Here is a 27,629-nt window from a genome sequence, read left to right as displayed (position 1 = left end):
CCGGGAAAAAGCCTCTGATTGTCCACACGACAATCATCTTATACACCTCTATCAAGTCACCTCTCATCCTCCGTCGCTTCAAAGAAAAAAGGCCGAGATATTTATAGAGGTATACAAAATTATGAGGGGTATAGATAGGGTAAATGTAAGCAGGCTTTTTCCACTGAGGCAGGGTGGGACTACAACTAGGTTAAGGGTGAAAGATGAAAAGTTTAAGGGGAACATGAGGGGAAACCTCTTCACTTAGAGCGTCGTGAAGGTGTGGAATGAGCTGCCAGCGCAAGTGGTGCATGTGAGCTCAATTTCAACTTTTCAAGAGAAATACTTTTCTATGAATCTATAATTTGAAGATGCGTTGTTTCAACCCGAAAAAGTTGACGATTTCTTACCCCAACAAGATGCTGCTCAACCTGCTGAGTTACTTCAGCAAATTGTTTGTAGCTCCAGGTTTCCTACATTTACAGCATGTTTCCAAGATGTTTTATAAGTATATAAAGAACCAGTGATTAAGGAAAGAGTAGGGTCCATTTGGTACCGAAAAGGTAGTCATAACAATATTGTAAATAAGGAGGATGTTTGAAGCATTGCCCAGGATAAATGTAGTAAATGATGAAATATTAGAAGGTTGAATTTCTTTGAAAGTGGATAAATCATAGGTCAGGGTGAAACGTATCCAAGGTAAAAACAAAGCAGGAAATCGCAAAGACTCTGACCAACGTTTTTCAATCCTTACTAATTTGGAGAGTTAGAAGATTACTAATGTTGTACCATGGTTTATAAAAAGGATAGCAACATAAATTTACAGGCCATTTGAGTTAACAACCCACACAAAATGTAGGAGGAACTGAGTAAGTTAGAGAACATCTATGGAGAGGAACAAGCAGTGATTATTTTGGGCTGAGCCTCTTCATGGGTACCAGAAAGGGCTAGAAGCCAGAATAAGGTGATGGGGGGTGGGGGGAAGGGAAGGAGTAAAAGCTGACCAGAGAAGGTGATGGAGAGGAAGTAAGATGCTAGGCAGGAGTAGGTGGAAAAAGCAACGGGCCGAAGAAGGAGGAATCTAAAAGGACCATGGAAGAGGAGGAGGAGCTGAAGTAATGGGCAGGTGAGGAGAAGGGTAAGAGGGTAGCCAGAATGGGGAATGGAAAAAGACAGAAAAAGGGAGGAGGAAGAAATTACAAAGAATGGTGTTTAATTACAAAGAGTTTACAAAGAATGGTGTCAAAAACAAAAAAAAATCCAGCGAGTGGCTGTTCCGTGAGCGAAAACATTGTGTTAAGTCCACTCGCTAGATTATTTTTTTTGTTTGTTTTTGGCACCATTCTTTGTAAACTCCAGAGTATGGTGTGTGTAAAACTCCCAGGAGATCAGCAGTTTCTGAGAGACTCAAATCACTCTGGGCGGCACCTAATTAATTAGCTTGTTTATTTCGGCTTTTTTCTTAAAGATGTGCCAAACACGTTTCAGAGTGCTCCAGCTACCACTGCACCCCTGAATACAGCGGATTATCAGACTTATCATAAGCATCCAGTGCACCATCGAGCACCACCTGCCACTGCAGTGGCAAAGTCTCAAAGAGAACCCCTCAGCCACACAAAACAACTGTGGAATGAATTTATTCTCATCCTATGAGGCTGCCTAATGTGAAGTGGAGATCTAAAACCATTTTGAATAAAGGCTGTCATAAGGTCAAAGTTAATTTATTATCAAAGTAAGTATCTGTCACCATATACTATCTTGAGAATCTTTTTTCTTGCAGGCATTTACAGGAAGATAAAAAATACGATAAAATTTATGAAAAACTATACATAAATAAACACTGACAAAAGCCAAAGTGCAAAAGAAAGGGAATCATGGGAATAAAGAAAAGTCAATGAATAATACTGAGAACATCAGTCGCAGAATCCTTGGAAGTGAGTCTATGGGTTATTGAGTCAGTGCTGCATTGAGGTGAGTGAAGTTATCCACGCTAGTTCAGGAGCCTGATGGTTGTAGGGTAGTAATTGTGCCTGAACCTGGTGGTATAAGACCTGTACCTCCTGCTTGATGGTAGTAGCAAGAAGAGAGCATGGCCTGGGTAATGGAGGTCCTTGATTTTGGATACTGCTATCTTGTGGCAGTGCTGCATGTAACTGTGCTCGATGATGGACTAGGCCATATCCACCACTTTTTGTAGACATCCATTTCTGGGAATTGGTGTTTCTGTACCATGATATAACCAGTCAGTATACTCACCACTGTGCGTCCATAGAAGTTAGTCAAAGCTTTAGATTACATGCAGAATCTACATAGACTTCTAAAAAAACAAAGGTGCTGTTATGCCTTCTTTGTGATGATCCCAGGATGCCAAGGAATTTAAAGTCACTGACCTGCTCCAACTCCAATTCCACTCACCTAATGAGAACTGGCTCATGGACCTCCAGCTTCTTCCTCCAATAGTCAATAAACAGCTCCTTAGTTGAGACACTGAAATCTGTTTTCCCATGAATCTGCCATGTTAACTTTTTGATTCTTGTCTATTCATCCAGGGCCTCTGAGTGTCAACCATTCTCACTCCTTCAATATGTAAACATACCCTAGTCCTCTATGTTTCCAACTGAAGTGGATTCCACCATTCTCTGAACTATATTTCATCAGTACATTCTTTAACACTCATTAACGATTTGCATTTGCAGGCTCTTTGCAGCTTCCTCACTAAACTTTCCAACTTAGGTTAATCCTCTGGTATATTGCACTTGGCCTTCTTATCCCAGTTATCATGGTAACTTTATGACATCTCAACAGTAATATGCTACCAACCTGAAAATGGCTTATTCCTGTTCTGATCCTTAAACTAACCCACAATCTATGTTTTTTGCCATCTCCAAACCTACTTCCTCTTTTATTTAATACAACATTGCCAAATATTTAAAAAATAAACACCATATATTGTTTCCTTAATCTATGCTGCAAATAAAATCCTCCTAATACTCCAAATGATTTGTCCAATACCATTTTATATTCTTAATTCTATGCTACTTCTGCCCTATAAAATAATTCTCTGCATTGTGTAAACACATACCTAATTATAAATGGCATTTATGTTTGCACAGATAGCAGACAAACTGTTCTCAAGTCATGTTTTTCCATCTCTATTCTCTTGAACAACAGCTTGATATCACTACAATTTGCAGAGACCATCGTATCATGCAGGGAACTCAAACACAAACTCAGTTTCTGTAGTCACGTCATTTTAAAACCCTACATATATGCCATCAATTCCAGGAGATCTGTCAGCTTTTAGTTCCCTTAATTTCTCTAGAATAATTTCTGTACTAATAAATTTATTTAAAGCTCCTCATTACTACAAGACCATTGACCCAGCAATATGGTCATTAAGAATTCAAGTTATCAGCTGTAATACTTCTCATTTGTCTGTTATACCCCCTCCCAAAACTTTATCAAAAGGAGGAAATTGAATTAACAGTAATAAAACTGTAGACAAATATATTCTCTATATAGACAAAAAAAATTTCATTATTCTGTGTTGAAGTACCTTACTGGTTGCTACCTGCTTTATTTTCCCTCATTAGACCACCAACCAAAGAAAAGTGAATTTCTTATTAAGGACCGCCTCTGAACGTTCATAACCGTAACACCCTAACTTATTTTTTAAATTCATCCAGGCATGTCTTCTTGCCCTCTCCTTTAATGCAGCTGGATCAATTAGCTATCATGTTCTTCACTGAGGCATGTCCAATATGAAAACCATACCAAGCAGAAGTATGTCTGACACCATGCATTAATCTTATTTCTTTTCCTTGAATTCTTCATGGACGAAGGACTTTAGAGATCAAAGTCAAACTGAGAAAGTTAAAAATTACTTTGAAACTATTTTCTGCAGATGTCACAAACTTCTGAGACAAAACAACCTTTTTTAAAAAAAAGACACAAAGTTGCAAGAATTGTTAAGTATTGAGATGACAGAAATCCAGAAAGTAAAATAGTGCTTGGACTTCAATTAGCAACATAAAAATCAGTTTATCTGACAAGCGCCGATCCCACATTATGAAATATGTGACCGTTTCTCAAGTTTTTTAAACTTTGTAGAATTAGCAAATGCTGACTTCTGTGTTTAACTTCCCAGAGGTTTTCTTTGCAGTTTTGATTATCTTCATGTAGAATTTTTTTTTCCTTTCTCTCTCAGTCCTTACAGTTGATAGTTTGTCACGGAAGCATTTTCCAACGTATCCGTTCTAGAGCTATAATTCTATCACTAACCAAGCTAATTTTATGCATTTCAAAGCTGCACTACAGCAACCTTTGAGGATGTCAGATGCACAATACTCTAATACTCAATTAGTGGTTCAAGATTTTCATGACATTTCCAGGAGAATGGGATGAGACATAATTCCTTGTTCTTTATAGATCGTTGGTAGTAAAATTAAGCATATTTCTACACTCTGGGATGTGAACTGGTTCCATTTAGATGCTCTATGTGGAAATGCACATTATGATATGGTGACAAGATCTCACATTGCCCAGATATGCAGCAATAGAGCAAGTCATATCATCAAATAATGAAAATCAATATAAAAAGCTAAAACAAAAACAGAAAATGCTGGAAACACTCAGCAGATCAGGCCACATCTGTGAGAATGGAAACTGGCAAATGAATACCTACTCTTCTTTGAGTATGCCATAACTGGGAAGGCAAGACAACCTTAGCGACAGCAAGTCAATCTGCAAGTAAAGGGAGATGGGAAAAGGAGGAAGGCCACAGATCAGGAAGCTTTTCCACCTCAGGAACATTTATCTTTCAGAGTGAACCTTACAAACCCTAAAGTATTATTATAGAGTGCTAAAAAAAAATGGACAAGCGGGTTTCTACAGTCTTTCAGGAGAGATGTCAGAAGAGACTCAAACTCATGCAACAGAGCAAACTATTCACAATGATGAAACAGGCACTATAATAGTAAACGACTCAGGATCAAAGACAAGCATTGAAATAGTTCAATGGTTAACCAGAAATATCTCTGTTGGAACTGCTATTATGGATATTCATTATCCATTTTCAGGATGCTTTCTGCTGAACACTGCACAGCAGTAGAAACTGTTCAAGGTTCAAGGTGTTTACTGTTAATTTTTGATTAGTATTTTAAAAAATTGCATTTGTACTTACTCAGGAGACAGACAGAATCTACAGAAGTGAGGCAAAGTGGCATCAACTGCATGGACCATATACAGATTACAGAGGAGGGGCATTTGTTGTCCTGAGGTAAATTAGAATAGATAAATCCCCAAGGCCTGACAAGGTGTTCCATCAGACCCTGCAGGAGACAAGTGCTAAACAGTCCTAACAGAGATATTTAAATCATCCATTGCGACAGCTGAGCTACCAGAGGATTGGAGGATAGCCGACGCTGTTCCGCTGTTTAAGAAAGGCTCTAAAAATAAACCAGAAAATGATAGGCCGGTGAGCCTGACATCAGTAATGGAAAGGTATTCTAACAGCCTGTAATCACTGGAATTCAGAAGAATAAGGGGTGACCTCAATGAAGCCTATCAAATGGTGAAACACCTTGATAGAGTGGATGTGGAGAGGTGTTTCCTATGGAGGGAGAGTGTAAGACCAAAGGATACAGCCTACTTTTTGAACGGAGAAGTAGCTCACTTGATGAAACCCCACACACCATCTTAAATATTAGTAGTATTGAGAGCCAGTGTGTATCATGTGTTGTTTTAACATGAGTCCAAACCCCCGGCTTCTACCAACCAAAGTCAAGGAAGCATGTGTACGGTAAGTTACATTACACTATTCCTTTATTATTCTGGGATCCAAGTAGTGGAGCTCCCTATCTTGCTTCACAAAAACTAATTTGCTATGCGCTTTAGGTGTATTAATGACATCCACACAAAATTAAACAGAACGAAGAGGCCATTTGGAGTTGATGCAGGCGGAGGCAGTGTCATGATGACGATAAATTGCAACACCTTTGCATTCATCTACAAAAACAGCTTAATTTTTACCTTTGAAATCTCTCCGTCTGGTGATACAGCTTCGTGAAGTTCACTGTAGAAGGCCTCCACCTCCTTCTCCTCGCTGCAGTTGTGATGATGACAGAGGTCGCCGGGTTTCCGTTGAATTCCACAGTAAGGATTCTGTCACTGACTGAGACTACGCCCCTCAGTGCCTTCTTCACCTTGCGGCTCAACATCAGCCCTACTCCACCTTGTGCTGACATCGTAGTCGGCTCTCTCCACGCGGACGAGGTGATGAGGTGCATCCCCTCTACCTCTGTGAACCTTATCTCTTTGTCAGGGTATACATGACGGTGTTCTTGGATCCCCAGGATGGAGATCTCGTAGCTGCTTGCCTGTGATGCCAACTCTGTGCATCAAGGCAAGAGGCGGATGGTGATACCATTAAGAAAGTCTTTGACTTCAAATACCTCGGGTCAAGAATGATGAGTTCGGAGAAGGACATAAAGATACGGAAGGCGCTGGCGTGGAGGGCTATGAACGACATGAAGGAAATCTGGAAGCCGAACCTGACCAGAGGGCTTAAAAAGAAGATCTTCATAGCAGTCATAGAGTCCATTCTCACGTACGGATGCGAGGTGTGGACACTCACCAAGACTATGCGAAAGTCTCTAGATGGTTGCTATACATGAATGCTCCGGGTGGCTCTTGACGTGAGTTGGCAACAGCACATGACGAGTGTCGAGCCCTATGACAACCTACCGATGCTTACCACTAAAATCTAGGCGAGAAGACTGCAACTAGCGGGGCACTGTCTACGCCACCCCGAGCTACCTGCCAGCCTAGTCGTCATATGGGAGCCCAAGCATGGGAGGATGGACCCTGGGCGCCCTCCCAAGACTCTGGTCAACACGCTCCTACAAGACAGTGGCGCGGCTATTGTAGATGAACTGAACATACTGATGAGGGAGAGGGAGAAGTGGAGAGTCCGTCATCATGCCTGACGCTGGATCTCTCGGCCTGAGTCGACTTAGCTAGCTGATGTCTCTCCCTTTCCCTTTCAAGGTGGATGGGGTTCTGTTGAAGACCCTGACCTGGAATTACACTCAGACTTTGGTTCATTGCTGTGGTGGGACCCCTCCCATGGGCTCACAATTGGCCATCTTCCGATATCCCAAGTACACGACCTAGAAAACGAGCGTGCCTTTGAGGTTCCAATGTTTCATGCCCCTGTGGACAGGCTGATTCTAGGCTGATGACGCAAATTGAAGCGTGGCGGGAGAAAACGGAACATCAGGAACAGCGGATCAGCTGTAGGAGGCTGTGTAATTGGCGAGTTTCCTTTTCTCTCTCTCTCTCTCATTGATGGGTGCAAGATTGTTGCCAATTCTTGGGTCACAGAACTCGGGGAAAAGAAGTAGCACGATAAACTTTTAACATCTTAAATCAACGAGTTGTTTTGCTATGTCTCCCCTGGTGCTGTGAAAGGGGACACCTCTTTTTCCCATTATTAGGGAGAGAGAGAGAGAGAGAGTCAAATTGTCAAATAAATAATTTTCGTTGCACAGCAGATCATGGTCGTCATTAAGGGCCTTACTATTGCATGCTTGGCGGATGGAAGGTGTTGGTGCTTTTTTGTGGAAGTGGTGGGGGTGGGGGAGGGTCATTGCTTTGCTGCTGCATGTGCATGGGATGGGGGAGTGGGGGGGCTTTGGAGTTCTAATGTTAGAAACTCTCACTCATTCTCTGGGGCACTATTCTGTTTCTGTGGATGTCTGCGAAGAAAAAGAACTTCAGGATGTATATTGTATTCGTTTCTTTGATATTAAATGGAATTATTGGACTATCCAGTCTACTCTGCCATTCATTGAGATCATGGCTTATCTTCTTCTTTAGCTCCATTTTCTAACACCAACCACGTAATCCATGATTCCCTAAATGTTTGGATATTAACCACTTCTCTTCTGAATGAACCCAACAAGTGAGCCTTTGCACCAGAGAAGAAAATTCTAAAGGATTCACCAAACTCCAAGGAAAAAAAAATCTGCACTTCTCAGAACTAAATGGCCTGTCTCTTATTCTGAAACTATGATCCTCGTCATGAAGTCCACACACCGGGAATCATCTACCCTGTATCTTACCTATCAAGTCCTTTAAGAATATTGCATGCTTCAATAAAAATTCCTCCCATGTTTCCTAATTTTAGAGAATATTTAATTGTTATTTAGTGGAGCGGCCTACAGATACGTTCTACCAAGCTTTTCTGCGCTTTATTATTTCTTAGATTGACCAGATTTGATTCTATTCTACATAATCTAACCAGCCAGAATCATTTTCCTCCACCAGACTTATCCCCTTCCTTATTAATAATGCCCTTTCCCTTATTGTTATGTTTCCCAAGATGTTAATTATCAGAGAATATTTAACTCAGTTTTGTTCCATTTGTTACTGTATTTCTAAAATAGCAATGAGATAGTCTGTAGCTATTTACTTTTATTTGTGCCATTAATTCACCTACCTTGCTGTAACATTTTTATGTACTTCAACACCCTTTGACTTCTTGAATTTATTTTTGCCATCTATTTATTTTGCTTACTATCTTTTTAACTTCCCTTTTCTACTCTATTTCTCTCCTTCCCAAATGACCTTTTGAAGTTGTTGTCATTCTGCCAAACTGGTGTCAACTCGCGTCAATAGGACCAGCAAATCCCCCTGTTAGTATATTGGTCCCATAAGACTATAATATCATAGGACATAGGAGAAGAATTAGGCCATTTGGCCCATCAAGTCTGCTCCACCATTCCATCATGGCTTATTTATTATCCCTCTCAACACTATTCTCCGGCTTCCTCCCCACAACCTTTGACTAATCAAGAACCTATCAACCCTTTCTTGAAATGTACCCTGAGACTTTGCCTCCACAGACATCCCTGGCAATGAATTCCACAGATTCATCACTCTCTTGCTAAAGAAATTCCTCCACAACTCTGTTCCATGTCCCTCTGTGCAGAGGCTGTGCCTTCTGGTGCTAGACTCACCCACTACAGGAAACTTCTCACCACATCCACTCTATTGAGGCCTTTCAATATTCGATACATTTCAATGAGATCCCACATCCCACCCCATACCCCTACCCCGCCCCCACCATTCTTCTAACCTCCAGCGAGTACAGGCCCAGAGCCATCAAACACTCCTCATATTTTATCTCTTTCATTCCTGAATTTTTCTCACAAACCTCCTCTGGACCCTCTCCAATATCAACAATCCTCTTCTATATACGGAGCTGAAAACTGTTCACAATTGTCAAAATATGGTCTCAACAATGCCTTACAAGGCATCAGCATTATATCCTTGCTTTTATATTCTTGTCCTCTCAAATTAATGCTAACATTGCATTTGCATTCCTTACCACTGACTCAACCTGAAGTTAGCCGAGGACTCCCAAATCCTTTACCATTTCTGTTTTTTGAATTTTCTCCCCATTTAGAAAACAGCCTACATCTTTATTCCTTCTACCAAAGTGCATGAACATGCACTTCCCTATACTACATTCCATCTGCCACTTCTTTGCCCATTCTTCCAATCTGTTTCAGGCCTTCTGCAGACTCCCTCTTCCTCAACACAACAAGCCTCTCTACCTATCTTTTTATCATCTGCAAACTTGACACAAAGCCATCAATTCCATCATCCAATTCACTGACATATAATGTGAAAAGATGCAGTCCAAGTACCACCCCAGCAAAACATCACTGGTCACTGGCAGCCAACCAGAATAGGTCCCCTGATCTAGGTGACTTATCTACCTCCAGATCTTTCAGGTCCCTAAGCACCTTCTCCTTAGAAATAGCAACAACATTCACTTCTGCCCCCGACTCATGAATTTCTGGCATCCTGGTGTCCTCCACAGTGAACACTGAAGCAAAATATTTATTAAGTTTGGCTGAAATTTCTTTGTCTCCCAATACTATCTGTCCAGTGTTATTTTCCAACGGTCCAGTCTCCACTTTCACCTCTCTTTTACTCTTTATATATCTGAAATATCCTTTGGTATCCCCTTTGATATTATTACCTTCATATTTCATCTTTTCTCTCAAGAGACTTTTATAAAGTTTCCTTCAGTTGGCTTTAAAAGCTTCACAATCCTTTAACTTCCCACAGATTTTTGTGGTATTATATGCACTCTCTTTTCCTCAACCTCCCTTTAGAATACTTCTTCATCTTTGGGATGCATCTATCCCGTGCCTTCCAAATTGCCCAAGAAAATCAAGCCATTGCTGTTCTGCTGTCATCCATGCTAGTGTCCCCTTTCAATCAACTTTGGACAGCTCCTCTCTCAATTCCCTTTACTCTACTGGAACACTGAAACATCTAACTTTATCTTCTCCCTCTCAAAGTGCAGGGTGAATTCTATCATATTATGTTCACTGCCTCCTAAGGGTTCCTTTACTTTAAGCTCCCTAATAAAATCTGGTTCATTATACAGCACTCAATCCAGAACTGCCCTTCCCCTAGTGCACTCAACCACAAGCTGTTCTAAAAATGCTTCCTACATTCAAATATAACACCTTCAGTCACCCTTTTCAATTTTGCACACGTTACGCTTCAATTCATCCCATTGACTGGAACTTTGCCCTACTATCTGCCTGTTTTTCCTCACACACTCACTATATTATGTGCCGACTTATATAACTCAGCCCTATCACTCCAGTTCTCATCCCCCTGCCAAATTAGTTTAAGATCTCCCAAATTAGTTTAAACCCTCCCAACGGCTCTGGCAACCCTGCTGTGGTACAACCCAACCAATTTGTACAGGTTGCATTGGCGAAAGTTTCACTACCAAGAATGGGCAATAAATGCTGGCTTAACATCACTAATAGAAAAACAATTAAGCACTCTGAGGGCATGTCGCATGGCAAGTAATCCTCCTATTTATTCAAAACTAGATACAGACCAATCTCCAAGCTACACCACAGTTAACAGAAATTTACCCTTACGGAATTCACAACTCACTACTAAAAGATATGAGATATTGAATTTTAAAAATCACTTCCATGATCTTTATGTGAGGTAAGTTATAACAGGTATGCAGAAAAGTTTGAACAAGGGAATTTACTAAATGCTCAACTGGATTTAGTTGTAGAAGAATATAGTGCTGCTGAGATATCCTGTAATCCTAACATGCGGCCATACGTAAGGAGCCTAAGGGATGATACATTTTGAATGTTCCTGCAAAATCTCCTGGCGTGTTTTCTCAGGAAAACAAAACAATAGTATTACTTAGAGCGCTGTGTCCTACTTTGGGTATTGTGTTCAGTTCTGGTCACCTCACTACAGGAAGGATGTGGATACTATAGAAAGAGCTCAGAGGAGATTTATAAGGATGTTGCTTGGACTGGGCAGCATGCCTTATGAGAACAGGTTGAGTGACCTTGGCCTTTTTTCCTTGGAGCAACAGAGGATGAGAGGTGACCTGATAGAGGTGTATAAGATGATGAGAGGCATTGATCATGTGGATGGCCAGAGGCTTTTTCCCAGGGTTGAAATGGCTAACACGAGGGGGCACAGTTTTAAGGTGCTTAGAAGAAGGCACAAGGGGGATGTCAGAGGTAATTTTTTCACACAGAGAGTGGTGGGTGTGCGGAATGCACTGCAAGTGAAGGTGGTAGAGACGGATACAATAGGGTCTTTTAAGAAACTCTTAGATAGGCACGTGGAACTTAGAAAAATAGAGGGCTATGCAGTATGAAAATCCTAGGCAGTTTCTAGAGCAGATTACATGGTTGGCACAACATTGTGGGCTGAAGGGCCTGTAATGTGCTGTGTGCTATGTTCTATGTTCTATGAATGATGCATTATTATATATTGAATTTAGGCTTGGCAGGACAACGAAAGTTGCAGACAAAAGCAACATATGTAGCTGCATTCTTTTCAAGTGCAATTGCACATTTTGAAAAGTAATTAAAGGCAGAGAGCTGAGCAATATTTTCTATTTACAACCCACAGACAGAAATCCACAGGATGGCCATCAAGGGTGATGCTGAGCACTGGATTTGTACCCTAAAATGTTTGACATAATAAGATTTTTCTGAGCAAAAACAAGTCTCCATGTTTTTGGCACAAAAGATATAATGTTGATTTTTTAATAAACTGCATTGCCATGCTTTTTGGATTGATGGATGTTATTTTTATTATACGGTCAAAGCCATGAAAAAAACAGATTTTTCTTTAAATAAACAGTGTAATCCTACTTAAAGTTAATAGCATTTTCTCGATGGTAAAGATTTTACTTCAGTAAACAAATGAAGCTAACAGGATCTCATAGCATTAATTCTTGTCTACCCTGGATTTTACTTCCAAATTCTCCTCCAATCCCAGTCACATACTGTTTACATTTCGGTGCTGTTAAAGGCTACAGCAGAATGGCAACAAACACCTCAGGCAACCATTTGCCAAGATCACCCAAGCATGGGTTCAAGGTGAAGACCATTATCAAACGCCTACCTTTTGTATTCCAACACATCAAACGCAGCAGCAAACTGGACTTTCAATTCCTCAGATGTCTGACTTCATTATTTCACCTGGTAGATTCAAAAGGCAATGAGGACAGATTTAAAATCTATTTGTCACTAATTTAACCAATATACAAATTGATAAGAAAGTATACATTGGTTATTATTATAAACATGATAAAGTCTGCAGATGCAGGAAGTGTGCTGACCTCACGTACTTTTCCTTCATTTCCTTAACATCCACATGAACCCCATCTTCACACCGCCTTAACAGTGATAGAGTTCCTCTTGTCCTTACCTACCACCCCATGATCCTCCGCTTCTGACACATCATCCTCCGCAATTTCTACCATCTTTAAAGGGATTCTACCACCAAACATTTCCTTACCTCCCCCCACCCCGCTTACTGCAGGGATCACTCCCTCCGGGATTCCCTTGTCCATTCATCCTTCCCCGCACTTATTCCTGCAAGCAGCAGAAGTGCCCATTCACCTCCTCCGTCACCTTCATTCAGTGCTCCAAAAGTCCTTCTAGGTGAGGCAATACCTGACCTGTGAATCTGCGAGGACATCTACTGTGTCCGGTGCTCCCAATGTGGCCTCCTCTACATTGAAAATTGGGGGACCACTTCGTTGAGCATCTCTGCTCCATCCACCAAAAGCAGAACTTCCGGTAGCCAAACATTTTAATTCCAATTCTCATTCTTGTTCCGACATGTTAGTCCATGGCCTTCTGTTGGCCCAAGATGAGGCCACTATAGGAGTGGAAGAGTGACACCTGATATTCCATCTGGGTAGCCTCCAACCTGATGGCATGAATATCGATTTTGCCTTCTGATAAAAGAAAAATTCCCTCCCCCTGCCCGCTTCTTCTATTCCCCACTCTGGCCTCTTATCTCTTCTCACCTCTCCCTGGGTCCACATCTCTTTTCCTCTCTCCTCTCCTATCAGATTCCTTCCTCACCTATCAGCCCTTTATCTCTCCGACCCACCTGGCTTCACCTATCGCCTTCTAGATAGCTTCCTTCCCCTCCCCCCACCATTTTATTCTGGCATCTTCGCCCTTCCTTTCGCATCCTGAAGAATCGGACCAAAACATCAACTGTTCATTCATTTCCGCAGACGCCGTCTGACCTGAAGAGCCCCTCCACCATTTTGTGTGTGCGCATTGGTTATTATTATGCTAAGTCAAGGTCATCCAACTGACATTCCTCCAGATATCGGGCCATAAAAGATGGAATACCAACAAAAAGACCCTTAATAAAAATTAGATTCCTTCCCTCACTTGGTGGGCGTCACAAATAAACAGCAACTTTTTCTATATTTTCATAATGCAAAACAACAGTAACTAGAACAAACAGCATGCACACCCACAATATACAACAAAGCAAGCTGTGTCCAGGTATTTATAAATAAAATGACTTGATACAGTATTTCAACTGTACTTACTCATTGGTAAGGGTTATGTCTGTGGCTGAAGCTGGGACATCCTATTTTAACAGTTTTCCTTAATATCACTAATCCAAAGTATATTTTTGCCACTTCTCATTACCAGAGCCATGCGAACTTTGAACTTCAAACGATCCGACTCACCAATGAGTCCTTATCTGACTTCTATCATCAGGTCTGTTGGTGTACATTAACCAAATGGCTGCACTGTTCAAACTCTCACTGCTGCAATCAGAGAAAGGTTTCCTATCTACTTCAAAAGGGCATCAATTATACTGGTGAACTGCCTAAATGACTATTGCCTGGAAGCACTCTAATCTACTGTGATAAAGTGCTTTGAGAGGTTGAGCATTGTTAGAATTAACTCCTGCCAGAGCAGGGGCCCGGAGCTGCTGCAATTTGCTTACCGCCACAGCTTTATATCACATGCAGTCTTACTGGCTCTCCACTTGGCCTTGGATCACTTGAATAACAGCAATACCTATGTCAGGCTGCTGTTTATTGAGTACGGCTCAGCGTTCAACACCATCCATTCAGTACTAATCAACAAGCCTCAGAACATAATGTCCTTATGTGCTTAAAATCTAGGTCTCTGTACCTCTCACTGCAACGAGATCCTTAACATCCACATCGGGAGATCAGAGTTAAGGCTGATTTATACTTGTGTGTACTAGCTCACACCGTAGCTTACACAAGTGGGCTACGCTGTTGTGAGTATTTCTACTGTGCGTTGGTGTGCCTGTGTCGCTCTGCGATTCACCACCAAAACGCTAGTTGGCAGTGGGGTTTTTATGCCACTGTGTTAAGTCTCAAACTTCAAACAATGGCGACTGAAACTAAAGGAGCGTGAATTTTCTGTGCTTGTCCGGCCACTGAAAGACATGGACGAGGAAATGCATTTCAAATATTTTCGGATATCGGCAGGTAGATTTGACGATTTGGTTCATCGTCTCCAACCATTCATTTCGCATCAGTGTACGTACAGTATACTCAGAGACTGGCAATCACCATTCCAGTTTTAGCTTCAGGTGGAAGTCAACAGGCTGTAGCAGCTAGCTACTAACTGGCGTCAAGCACAGGGGCCTCCATAATTTCAGAGGTCTGTAAAGCTTTATGGAAAGCATTGCAGCTAGAGTTCTTTCCCTGCCCCTTCAGTCGCCCAATGGGAAGCTATTGCAGCGTAGGAGGAAATGCAATGCTACCAAGCAAACCAATCACAGTGTAGCGGTCTGCATCGCCGCGACGCGTAGTTACATTTTTGGGGAGGTGCGTGCCAGGCTATGGCGTATGGTATGGTGTAGGGTATGCGGCTACACCATACCTATGGTGACGAGTTGACGCACAAGTATAAATTAGCCTTTATCGCTAATGATCAACACAGGCGCACCTCAAGAACGCGTGCTTAGCTGCTGCTCTACTCTCTCTATTCTCAAAACTGTGTGGCTAGGCACAGCTCAAACGCCATCTATAAATTCACCAAAGACACCACTAAAATTGGCACAATCTCAGATGGCAACCATGAGATGTACAGGAGTTAAGATAGATCAACTGGTTAAATGGAGTTGCAACATAACCTTGAACTCAATGTCAGTAAAACCAAGGAAATGATTGTAGACTTCAGGAAAGGGAAGTCAGAAGGACACACACGAGCCCTCATTGAGGTGTCTGCAGGGGAAACCTTAAGCAGCTTCAAGTTCACGAGTGTCAAAATCTGAGGATCTGTCTACGCTCAACATATTGATCCAATCGCAAAGGCATGGCGGCAGCTCTACCCTGTTAGGAGTTTGAGAAGATTTGCAATGTCACTGAAGAAATATGTGGACAACATTCTGACTGGTTGCATCATCGCCTGGCATGGAGACTCCAAAGCACAGGATCCAATGAGTATGCAGAGGATTGTGGGCTCAGCCAATTCCTCACCATCGAGGCCATCTCCAAAAACATAGTGCCTCATGGTGGCATCCATCATTAATGACCTTCACCATCCGGAACATGTCCTCGTCTCATTATTACCATCAGTGAGCAAGTACAAGAGCGTGAAGTTGCATATTCAACATTTTAGGAGCAGCTTCTTCCCCTCTTGTCATCAATTTCTAAATGGTTTATAAACCTATGAACACCACTTCACTATTCCTCTTTTGCATTATTTATTTATTATTGTATAGCGCTGGATTTTTTTTATTTCTTGCACTGTACTTCTGCCATAAACAACAACTGTCAGTGACAATAAACTCGATTCTTATATATTTTACAAACAAGAGAGAATCTGTGAATGCTGGAAATCCAAACACACACAACATGCTGGAGGAACTCAGCGGGTCAGGCAGCATCTATGGAATCTCAAATGTTAACTTTAGCCAAGGGCAAAAAACTTCGTGAAGCTCTCCATTTCAAGCAGAGGATTTACCAAATGAGACCAACTTTATTCCATAAAGAAAGGTAGAGTACTTAATTGAATATTATCCAGCAGTGCTTATGAAGTATTTTGAAATATGACATACTGGTGACCAGCCAGCAAAGAAGTGCTCTTAAGAAACAGGAAGATAAAGCACACGAGTAACACAGATACTCCAATGGTACACAGTGCACATCATAAGTAGCACGTTACATTCATGCTTCTGTCATGTTAAAATTTCCTGAAAATACAGTGGATTCCAGTTAATGGGAACACATTCGGACCAATACATCTTGGCCCAATTAAACAGCTGTCCCGATTTCCGATTTCATGGAAATCGTTAAAAACGTACAAAAAAGACAAACTATAGTTTAACTGAGTAACAAATTGTGTATTTGAATGAAATACAGTACAAATTAGAACACTATCAATACTACTATAGAACTATAAAACTGTATTAGATCCTAATAGCTATCGATGGAGGAATTCATCCAGTGTACTCTCCCGTGTTCTTTTGATTGATTGTAAATGAACAAAGTCAGCACAGACACCTAGTGCAGATAATAGTCTACTTTTATACAATGCTTTCCATGATTGTATCCTCCAAATCATCATTTTCGTTGTAACATTCAAAATGATTGTCAATACCTTCAAATTCTTCGTAGGTCCTAACTAGTTGAAGTAGTGAAATTGTTTCATTTTCACTACCAGCTGTTTCTGGCATCTCTAAGCCCGTATGCTTAAAACCACAGTGAGCACAATTCTGAATTGTCTTACTGCTTATTTCTTCCCAACTATCAATGCCAAAATCACTGCTTTTTGAACTCAAAGGCACGTAATTGACGATATTTGAAGAATGTTCGCTCCAAGCACAATGTAATGTCAAACAGCCACACAAACGCACATGGCTGATGCCAGTTAGAAAGTGTTTGGCAATAGTCTCCTGACCCAATTAGGTGGTATAGTGTCCTAAATAAATGAAGGGGAATCCTGGATATTTTCTCAGTTAGTTTTTGTTCTTTAAGAGTTGTCAAATAAATGGCCGCCTTGATTAACCGATGGCCCAATTAACTGGGATCCTCTGAACTTCTGACTGAATGAAGAAAATTTTTCACATCCAATATTCTCAGAACCACATATATTATTTTAAATGTAAATCATGCATTGACCTACAGTTTAATGCATCAAAAAAGTCTTTGGTTCATCTATCCTTTCCAATTATAACCTTTATTTCAAAATCTCCCCTCCAAGGGCTCTCAATATCAATGCTTCCAAACTCCACTCCTATTTTCTCATTTGAACTCCTCTTGTATCTTTAACCTGCTCAAAGTGCAAGACGGCCCAGGTTAGTTATAAGAGCACCTGAGAAACAGAAGCCAAAAAAGACCATGTAGCCAACCATTCATTCAGAATCCCGTCTGATCTTTTATCTTACCACCACCCTCCTGCAGTAATTCCATATAACTCAATTCCCTTAACATCCAAAATCTATCCATGTATCATTAATCAATATTCTTTATGAACTGATGTAAACAGCGAGGCGGGAAAAGGAGGAAGCTGTCAGAAAAGGATTAATCGATGGCAAGAAGAAGAAATGTGGAGAGGAATATGATAACAGTATGAAATAAAGAAAATGAAGGAGACATATTGTGCTATTCAGTGGATTCATGAACAAGGGAAGGCTCTCAGGATGATCCCATCATGGCTGATTGGCAGTGGTCAATGAAAGGCACTATTTCACAGCTGAAGAAAAGGTTCACTCAGTCAGCCTGGGGCCACTGAATTATGGAAATACATGTCAAAGAGGCAGACTCATGCATAGATTGATCAGAAAACTTAATTCCATTTTTTAATTTGTAAGCATCATTCCAAAATGGTGACTGTATACATCACTGGCCGATACATAAGGACTCATATTTATGGTAATTGTCCACAAAGTTGGATGATTAATAATAATTGCTTCTTTCGCTTGTGCAGATACTGCTTCAGCAACAAGTCATCAAGTTCTGTATCAGTATCATCCCATCTGATTTGTTGGAGTTTGCCTCTTCCAATTTTCTCCTGAGCCTCAAGGAGGGAACTATGTGTTCTCTGCAAAAAGAACCACAGCAATTTCAATGCCGACAAATCCCTGTCAGGTGAAGCTGCAAAAGCATTAACATGAAAAGCATGCTCCAAAACTTAGTGAAAAGAAATTCAATTTAAAAGTAGTCAAATTACAAATAGCAGCAAATAAGTTTATTAAAGATTTATGAGACATCAGTGGTCTCGCCCTCAGTCTCAGGTGTGCTTGATGATTATGGTGCCCTGAAGCCCCAAAAAAAATACATATGCATGTTGCCTTACTTATTCCTTACTAGTTCTGCTGTCTTTGAACACAGAACAGTACAGCACAGGAACAGGATCTTCGGCCACAATGTTGTGCCGAACCAATTAAATAACAAATCAAATAGCCCAACTAAACTAATCGCTACACAATGTCCATGATCTTCCATTTTCCTCATACTCATGTGTCTATCTAAATGTCTCTTAAAAGTCCATAACGTATCTGCTTCTACCACCACCCAGGCAATGTACTCCAGCCACCCATCACTCTCCACATAAAAAAAAAACTTGCCCCTCACATCTCCTCTGAAATTACCCATCACCTTAAATGCATGCTCTCTGGTACTAGAGATTTCAACCCTGGAGAAAAGATAATGTCTACTGTATCTATGCAGCTCATAATCTTATAGATCTCCATCAGATCTCCCCTCAGCCTCTGCCACTCCAAGAAAAACCTGTTATTGCAGATGCCTCTAATTGAGGCAGCATCCTGATAAATCTCCTCACCACCCTCTCCAAAGCCTTGATATCTTTCTTACAATGGGGTGACCAGAACTGTGTGCAATAGTCCAGATGCAGCCCAATTCATTTTATAAAACTGCAACAAAACTTCCTGACTTTTGAACTCAATGCTTTGACAAATAAATGCAGGCATGCCATATGCCTTCTTAACCACCTGATCAACTTAGGTACCCACTTTCAAGGAACTATGGATTTGGACCCCAATATCTCTCTGCTCAACACTATTAAGGGTCTTTCTCTTTACATTTAATTTACCAAAGTGCAACACTTCACATTTGGCCAAGTAAAACCCCATCTGCTATTTCTCCACCCATCTATATCATGTTGTATTCTTTGCCAGTCCTCTAGACTATTCACAACACCCCCAATCTTTGCATTACCTGAAAACTTACTCACCAATCCATCGACATTTTCATCCAGGTCATTTATACACATGACAAACAGCAGAGGTCTCAGTACAGATCCCTGCGGAACACCACGAATCACAGGCCTCCAGCCAGACTAAGTCACTTCATCTGCTACCCTCTGCCTTCCATGGGCAAGCCAGTTTTGAACCCAAATGGCTAATTCATCATAGATCCCATCATCTTAATCTTCTGGATGAGCCTCTCATGAGGGACCTTGTCAAGCACTTTACTAGAATCAATGGAGACAACAGCTACACTCTTACCTTCGTCAATCACCCTTGTCAAAAAATTTAATCAAGTTAGTAAGACATGACTGGCCCCACACAAAGCTATGCTGGCTCTCCCTAGTTAGGCCATACTTTTCCAAAAGTTCATTTTATTTATTCTATTTAGCGATACAAGTAGACCGTTCTACCTAGCAATACAACATGGAGTAGACCCCTCCAGTCCTTTGACCACACCGCCCCAGCAACCCCCGACAAACTCAATTAACCCTAACCTAATCATGGGTCAATTTACAATCACCAATTCATCTACCCAATATGTCTTTGGAATGTGGGTGGAAACCAGAGGACCCAGAGAAAACCCACGCATTCCATGGAACAGTGGAAGGCTTAATATCCTGATTGCAAGTATGCAGTTATTGTTTAACAGAATGTTAAGATAATCTGGATACAAAACTAGCTTACTTAAATGTAGTTTTTAGATGTAACTGTGCTGAATCATTCTGAAATTCCAAATTTCTTTCATGATCTTAGTAGCAAGGGAACAGTTAAATGAAATGGTTCATTTTACTGTAATGGAAAAATCACATGTTGGATCTGTCAGAGACATGATGAATTGTGATTTACCACTACTTCATGGTTGGATTGAATTGCTCAATGGGTACTTATTAGAAATCAAACATCATCTTAAAATCCTTAACAGAATCAGCATACTTGCAGTCAGAAGTCATAAGCAACACAACTACCATTTCCCCCACTTTCACATCAAGCAATGATCCAGGACAAAAAAAAATCAATGGCTTGGCTTTCAAATGCTACCATCTTCAAAGGAAATATGTTTTTGGTGAATTAATATTCAAAACGAATATATTTTGAATAGCAGTATGATAGCTCATCCTTAAAACAGCACATTAAAGCTTTTAAATTTACATTCAAAGCTTTAACATTTTAAATAATGTTTTATGCTACTACACAAATTGTAAGTTTATCAAAATAAAATGAAGACAAAAAATAAACACAAGAGATTCTGCAGATGCTGGAAATCCAGAATAACACATATAAAATGCTGAAGGAACTCAGCAGGTCAGGCAGCATCAATGGAAAGGAATCAACAATTGGCGTTTCAGGCCAAGACCCTTCATCAGCACTGGGAAGGAAAGGGGAAGAAGCCAGAACAAGAGGCGAGGGGAGGGAGAAAATGAAGTGAGAAGTTGAGAGATAAATAGAAAAGTTAAAGGGCAAAAGAAGAAGGAATCTTATAGAAAAGAATAGACCATTGGAGAAAGGGAAGCAGGAGCACCACCAGACAGAGGTGATAGGCAAATGAGGAGAAAAGAGGTAAGGGGGAGCCAAAGTGGGAAATAGAAGAGGGAAAAAATACCAAATATTAGAGAAATGGATGTTCATGCCATCAGTTGGAGGCTACCCAGACTGAATATGAGGTCTTCCTCCTCCAACCTGAGAGTGGCCTCATCATGGCAATAGAGTATACTGTGGACCAACATATCAGAAAGGGAATGGGTATTGAAATTAAAATGGTTGGCTACCAGAAAATCTTACTTTTTGCAAATAGAGTGTTGCTCGACAAAGCCGTCCCTCAATCCACCATATATAGTAGATGACCCCACCAGATTCGCAAGTGAAGAACTGCCTCACCTGGAAGAACTGTTTGGGGCCCTGAATGGAGGTGAGGGAGGGGGTGAATGGACAAGTGTGTCACTTCATACACCTGCAGCAACTGAGGAAAGAAACCGACGTTTTTAAAGGTGACAGGGTGGTAGGAAGTACAATCATAAAAGCTCCAAGAGTCAGTAGGTTTATACAAAATATCAGTGGATAGTTTATCTCTAGAAATGGAAACAGACAGATTGGCAAATGGACCAAGTGAATTTAAGGGTAGGAGGGAAGTTGGAGGCAAAGTTGATGAAAATGACAAGCTCAGCATAGGTGCATGAAGCAGCACCAATGCAGCCATCAATTGAGCACAGAAAGAGTTGAGAAGCATTACCAGTAAAGGCTTGGAACATGGACCATTCCACATAGCCAGTGAAAAGACAGGCATAGCTGTGCCCCATGCAGATGTCAATAACAACACCTTGGATCAAAGAAATCACTTCCTTCCTGTTTGCAAACACATTAATTTAAATCCAAAGTCTAGTGACTTTCAAAACAGTAAATAGTCAGCACTGCTAATTTATATGCCTAGCCTACATAACTAGAAAAAAAATATAAAGGCTACATGCAGTTGCAAACTGTTCACTTCTGAAAGGAGAAATTGATAGACCACGTGCTAGTTCTCATCAGTAGATCAGAGTTGGAGCGAATAAGCAGCTCCAAGTTCCTGGGTGTTAACATGTCAGGTGATCTGTGTTGGGCCAAGCACACAGAAGCAACCTCAAAGCAAGAAATTTCCCCCTTCCCCCCTCCCCCACTCATCCACCTTCACCTATCACCTGGCTTCATCTATCACCTTCTACTTTCTTGGAAGTTTGCAGAGATTTTGTATGACTTCTAAAGCTTCGACAAACTTCTATAAATGCACTTGGGAGACTATCCTGACTGGTTGCATTCAAGGCCTGATGTGGAAACACCAATACCCAGGAATGGAAAGGTGTACAGAAACTGGTGCACACAGCTCAGGATATCACAGGGAAGGCCCTCCCCACTACTGAGCATGTTTATAAGGAGCACTGCCACAAGAAAGCAACATCCATTACAAAGGACTCTCGCCTTCCAGGCCACACTCTCTTCTCATTTCTACCATCAGGCAGGAGGTACAGGTGCCTTAGGTCCCACACCACCAGGATCAGGAACAGTTATTACCTTTCAACTATTCGGCTCCTGAACCAGCGTGGATAACTTTACTCAGCCCAACTCTGACTCTGCAACCTACAGAATCACTTTCAAGGACTCTACAACCCATGTCTCAGTCTTATTCATTTAGTTTAATCTGCGCAATCTGTCTTATTTTGAACATTGGTTATTTGTCAGTCTTTGTTTATGTATAGCTTTTTCATGAATTCTATTGTATTTCTTCACTTTCCTGTAAACGCCTGCAAAAAATGAATCTCATACAGTGACATATAGATGCTTCGTTGAGAAATTTACTTTGAACTTTCGAGGATTTCGCCTATCACCAAATATTCTAACAAATATCTACCAATGTATTGTTGAAGGTTTTCTGTTTGTATCACGGCTTGGTATGGCAATTCCAACACACGGGAACACAGAAGGCTACCAAGCGTCGTGGGCATCATGACAAGGCCCTCCCTACCACCAACATAATCTATGAGATGTGCTGCCTGAAGAAGGTGGCAGTAATCATCAAGAATCTCCATCCATCATCCAGATCTCACTGCAAGCAGGAGACTCAGAGGCCTTATGTCCCACATCACCACTTTCCTACAGCCATTAGATTCTTGAATCAACCTGTCCAATCTTAATCCCACCTGTGCAACACTACAGGCTACCACTTCAGGTACTCTGGATATGTCTTTATTTTTATACCTCTTACTTTGCATAATTCTTCTTCCTCTTCACCGACCTGAATAATTTATTTGGTGTTGCCTGAACCAACTTGCCTTGATATGGTTGAAAGTAACTTTTTGATTGTATCTATACCTCACCATATTCACAGACATGGCAATAAACTCACTTGACTTGTAAAGTTAAGTTTCCTTCTGTCAATAAATCTCGAGTCAAAATCTTGACATTAAAACCTTGTCAGAAAACAACTTCACCATGTACTTAAACAATTAAGTTATGAGAATAAGCAGACCTGAAGCAAGAAGTAGAGTTCTGGAGTTGAGCTGAGCCAGGGAATGAAGTGTCAAGCTGATTCTTCTAAGTGAGGCAGAACTAAGTGAACAGAAAGTGAAATCTGTGTTATAAGTAAAATTCCATTGTCCCTCAAAAAGTGGAGATTAAGGAATTCATATAATATTGTGCCCATTACAAACACATCAAGTTCATTCTGAATTAAACACATTATGTTAGATAATGCTTCACACATGCAGAAACACTGACAAGTTAATTTAATAAACGGCAACAAACACATCAGGCATCGGCTATAACTGGAATATTTTGCTTTTGCCAGTTTTATAGAAGCAGAAATTTAATGCGTCATGAATTAGTGCAACATTCAGCAAGCTAAGGGAAGGTCTAAAAAACGGTACCAAGTCAAACTGTGCAAGTTCCTTATCCGGAGACCAAAACTGTGGGACAACAGCAGGCACATTGTAGGGAATGCGAGCAGTGCACTTTTACCAGGAGATGCACACTCTGAGATGCACTTGAGGATCATAGATCATGAACAAGATACTATTTCCAGGGCAGGACTGTCACTGCAAAGTGTACGTAAAGGATCAACGCTATAACTCATTCACCAGTATATATTTTTCGTTTTTATTGCTATTGCAAACCGGGGGGGGGGGGGAAGAGTCGGTGGTTCCCAATCCCCAACACTCTAGATCCTAGACTCGGCTCAGCAGAGATCCCAATACATTCTGTCTCCCGTTTCACTTGCATTGCTACGTGCCGCTCCAGCAGCCCCCTAAAGTAACACCGCGCTGCTCCAGCAGCCCCCTCCACTAACACCGCGCTGATCCAGCACACCCCAGCAGCCCCCCTCCACTAACACCGCGCTGATCCAGCACACCCCAGCAGCCCTCCTCCACTAACACCGCGCTGCTCCGGCACACCCCAGCAGCCCCCCGCCACTAACACCGCGCTGCTCCAGCACACCCCGTCCACTTACACTATGCCGCGCCGCACCGCGCCGCTTCCTGTCGCCGGTTGGTTAGTGTAAACGCCCGTCAAAGAATGCGCCGCTCATGCAAGAGGCGCCTTCAGCCTATCGAATCTCGACAGCGCCGTCCACGGGCATTTTGCGCACATCAAACCCAACCTCTTGACTTCGGTCCCAGCAGGCTGGTGAATTCGGCAGTTGTGAGCGTTTCAAATCGAGCACTTTCAAAATAATGTTTGTGGCGACACTGGAGACTGTAGACTCCTGATTCAGGCTTTCAGTCCGAAATGTCATCGCCCCTTTTGCCCCACGGACTCTGCTCACCCCCCTGCGGACTTCCTCCAGCTTTAGCAGTTTGTTTCTTTTGCCATAAATGTTTGATTTGTGTTACTTTTCTTTGCAATCACCTGTTTCTGTGAACACAAATTCAGTACATCCGACACTCCAAGTTGAACTGGGATAAAATCTGCAAGACATTATTTGATTCCGGTGTTGATATTCCCAGTAGAATATATCATGGCTCCAAGCAACCAGGAGTAATACCTGACTTCTGGTGCTGTTTGTGTGGTGCCTACATGTTCTCTCCATGATTCCATGTGTTTCCGTCAGGTTCTCTGGTTGCTTCCAACATTCCATAGACATTCAAATTGTTAGGTTAATTAGCCACGGTAAATTGTCCCCAGCCTGTAGTAGAATATGAGGTGAGCAGATGGGTTAAATTGATGGAAACATTGGGAAAATAAAAAAATGAGCTGTTCTGAATGGGTGTTGATGGTGTGGACTCAGTGGATTGAAGGGCCTATTGTATTACCATGAAATGGTGGTCTCAGACACCGCACCTCTCCAGGAAGTTCCAGGAGTCTCCCACATATTGCTAGAGGCTCCCTGATATCTGCAAATTATATACAATATCCCGGAAATCGATTTTTTTTGAGAGCGAGAGAGAGAGAGAGTGCACGAGAGACAGAGAGTGTGCCATGGCAGAGTGTCCCAAAAAAAGGAAAATATAAAACGTACATCACCCCAGACTAAAGTGTACTCCCGCCTAATAGGGGTCAAAGATAATGACAGTGTTGCTCGCTGCACTGTTTGTAACAGTGACTTTTCTTTTGCCCATGGTGGGTTAAAATGTAAAAGACATGTTGGGGTGAGTTTAACAGGTGTCACTCTTTCATTAGCATAGCTAACGTTATTTAAACTAGCTGGCTAGCTGCTAATGAACTACTCTATTGATGTCTTACGTGATGACGCCAAACTCCCAGTAGACTTGCTTAAAGTTGTAATAGAATAAAAAGATAACTCCATGATAATATAATATAATATAACATAAGTACGTATTTTAATGTTGCATTTTCTGCATATACTTTATACTTTATTGTTTGCCAAACAATTGATACTAGAACATGCAATCATCACAGCGATATTTGATTCTGCACTTTGCACTCCCTGGAGTACAAATCGATAGTAAATATTAAAAATTTAAATTATAAATCATAAATAGAAAACAGAAAAGGAAAATAAGGTAGTGCAAAAAAACCGATATGCAAGTCCGGATATTTGGAGGTTACGGCCCAGATCTGGGTCAGGATCCGTTCAGCAGTCTTATCACAGTTCGAAAGAAGCTGTTCCCAAATCTGGCCATATGAGCCTTCAAGCTCCTGAGTCTTCTCCTGGAGGGAAGGGGAACGAAAAGTCTATTAGCTGGGTGGGTCGTGTCCTTGATTATCATGGCAGCACTGCTCCGACAGCGTGTGGTGTAAAGTGAGTCCAAGGACGGAAGATTGGTTTGTGTGATGTGCTGTGCCATGTTCACGATCTTTTGCAGCTTCTTCCGGTCTTGGACATGACAACTTTCATACCAGGTTGTGATGCACCCTAGAAGAATGCTTTCTACAGTGCATCTATAAAAATTAGTGATGGTTTTAGGGGACAGGCCCAATTTCTTTAGTTTTCTCAGGAAGTAAAGGCGCTGGTGGGCCTTCTTGGCAGTGAACTCTGCTTGGTTGGACCAAGTCAGGTCATTCGTGATATTGATCACACGAGGAACTTAAAGCTTTTGACCTGTTCCACTTGCACATATACCCAACTTGGATTACAGATAAGACAAAATCACTAAACAAAGTATTACATACACCCTTGGAAGTTGACTGGGGGGGGGGGGGGGGAGGGTGAGGGGATATGGGGTTGGGGGGGTGGGGATGCTACCTCACTGAAATGAGTTTTTGCAGTGTGAGATGTCCTCACCGAGGAACCCAAGCCCTGTCGTGTCCTCGCCTCGAGGAGCCCAAGCCCCATAATGTCCTCGCTTCAAGGAACCCAAGCCCTGTTTGTGTCCTCGCCTTGTTCCAGGGTCTGAACCAAGTCAAGACCCAGGTTCTGGATCCTTGTCCAGTTTCTGGCTCGAAGTCCAAGCCCAGGCTCCTAGTTCCCAGTTCCTTGTCCTGGTCCCACTTGCCTAGCCAAAGTCCTAGCCCAAGTCTGTGTTCTTGTCCCAGCTCTCTAGTCAAGACCTGTTCCTAGTACTTCAGTGTCTGTGTCTTGGATTTGGGCCCGCTCTCAGTGCCTTCCTTATGACAATCACCCCCCCCCCCCAGCTTCTAACATCATCCTCCTCATGTGGCTTCATCTATCACCTGCCGGCTAGTTCTGCTTCCCCAGTCTCTGTCTTCTTATTCTGACATATGCCTCCTTCCTTCCCAGTCCTGATGAAGGATCTAGGCCAGAAATATCAACTACTTATTTCCCTCCATAGGTGTTGTCTGACTTGCTGAGTTCCTCCAGTATTTTGGGTGGATTGCTCAAGGTTTTGAGCATCCGCAGAATCTCTTTTGGCAATAACTTCCAACTTCCATTAAGTCATTAGTGAAAGATATTATGTGAAAAGTTATGATAGTAAATTACATATATAGAAAGCAAACTCATGATGACAGTGCACAATGCTCTGCTCACAATTATTGATCCCACTGATATCTTTGAATGGTTAATGGATCTTCTAATACTTTTGATGTCCTTAATAGCTTTCCGTATTTAGTTCACAGCTTCACAGTGCATAAATCTAATTGTGGTCTGGACTGGATCAAGTTCAGTTTAG

At 41.6% G+C, this 27,629-nt stretch overlaps 1 protein-coding gene across 6 annotated transcripts in view; it reads right to left on the bottom strand.

Moving 5' to 3' along the window:
• Nucleotides 1–24,648, bottom strand: part of tpk1 (thiamin pyrophosphokinase 1) — a 382,918-nt gene extending 358,270 nt beyond the window's left edge. The window contains exons 1-4 of one of the 6 annotated variants that reach the window (XM_072253601.1): nucleotides 24,548–24,619; nucleotides 23,967–24,134; nucleotides 23,570–23,649; nucleotides 12,463–12,539 (exon numbers count right to left, since the gene is read on the bottom strand). The gene's annotated coding sequence lies outside the window, so the exon portion shown is untranslated. Of the gene's footprint in view, nucleotides 1–5,161; nucleotides 5,359–12,462; nucleotides 12,540–13,918; nucleotides 13,940–23,569; nucleotides 23,650–23,966; nucleotides 24,472–24,547 lie in introns of those variants that run through there. The other 5 variants (XM_072253602.1, XM_072253605.1, XM_072253600.1 and 2 more) reach the window with 5 other exon arrangements.
• Between the last annotated feature and the right edge of the window lie 2,981 nt (nucleotides 24,649–27,629).

The sequence above is a fragment of the Mobula birostris genome, chromosome 3 (assembly GCF_030028105.1).
Source record: "Mobula birostris isolate sMobBir1 chromosome 3, sMobBir1.hap1, whole genome shotgun sequence".
NCBI classification, from domain to species: domain Eukaryota; kingdom Metazoa; phylum Chordata; class Chondrichthyes; order Myliobatiformes; family Myliobatidae; genus Mobula; species Mobula birostris.
The sequence above is the reverse complement of the archived record's forward strand: the minus strand, read 5'-3'. Positions and strand labels throughout refer to the sequence as shown.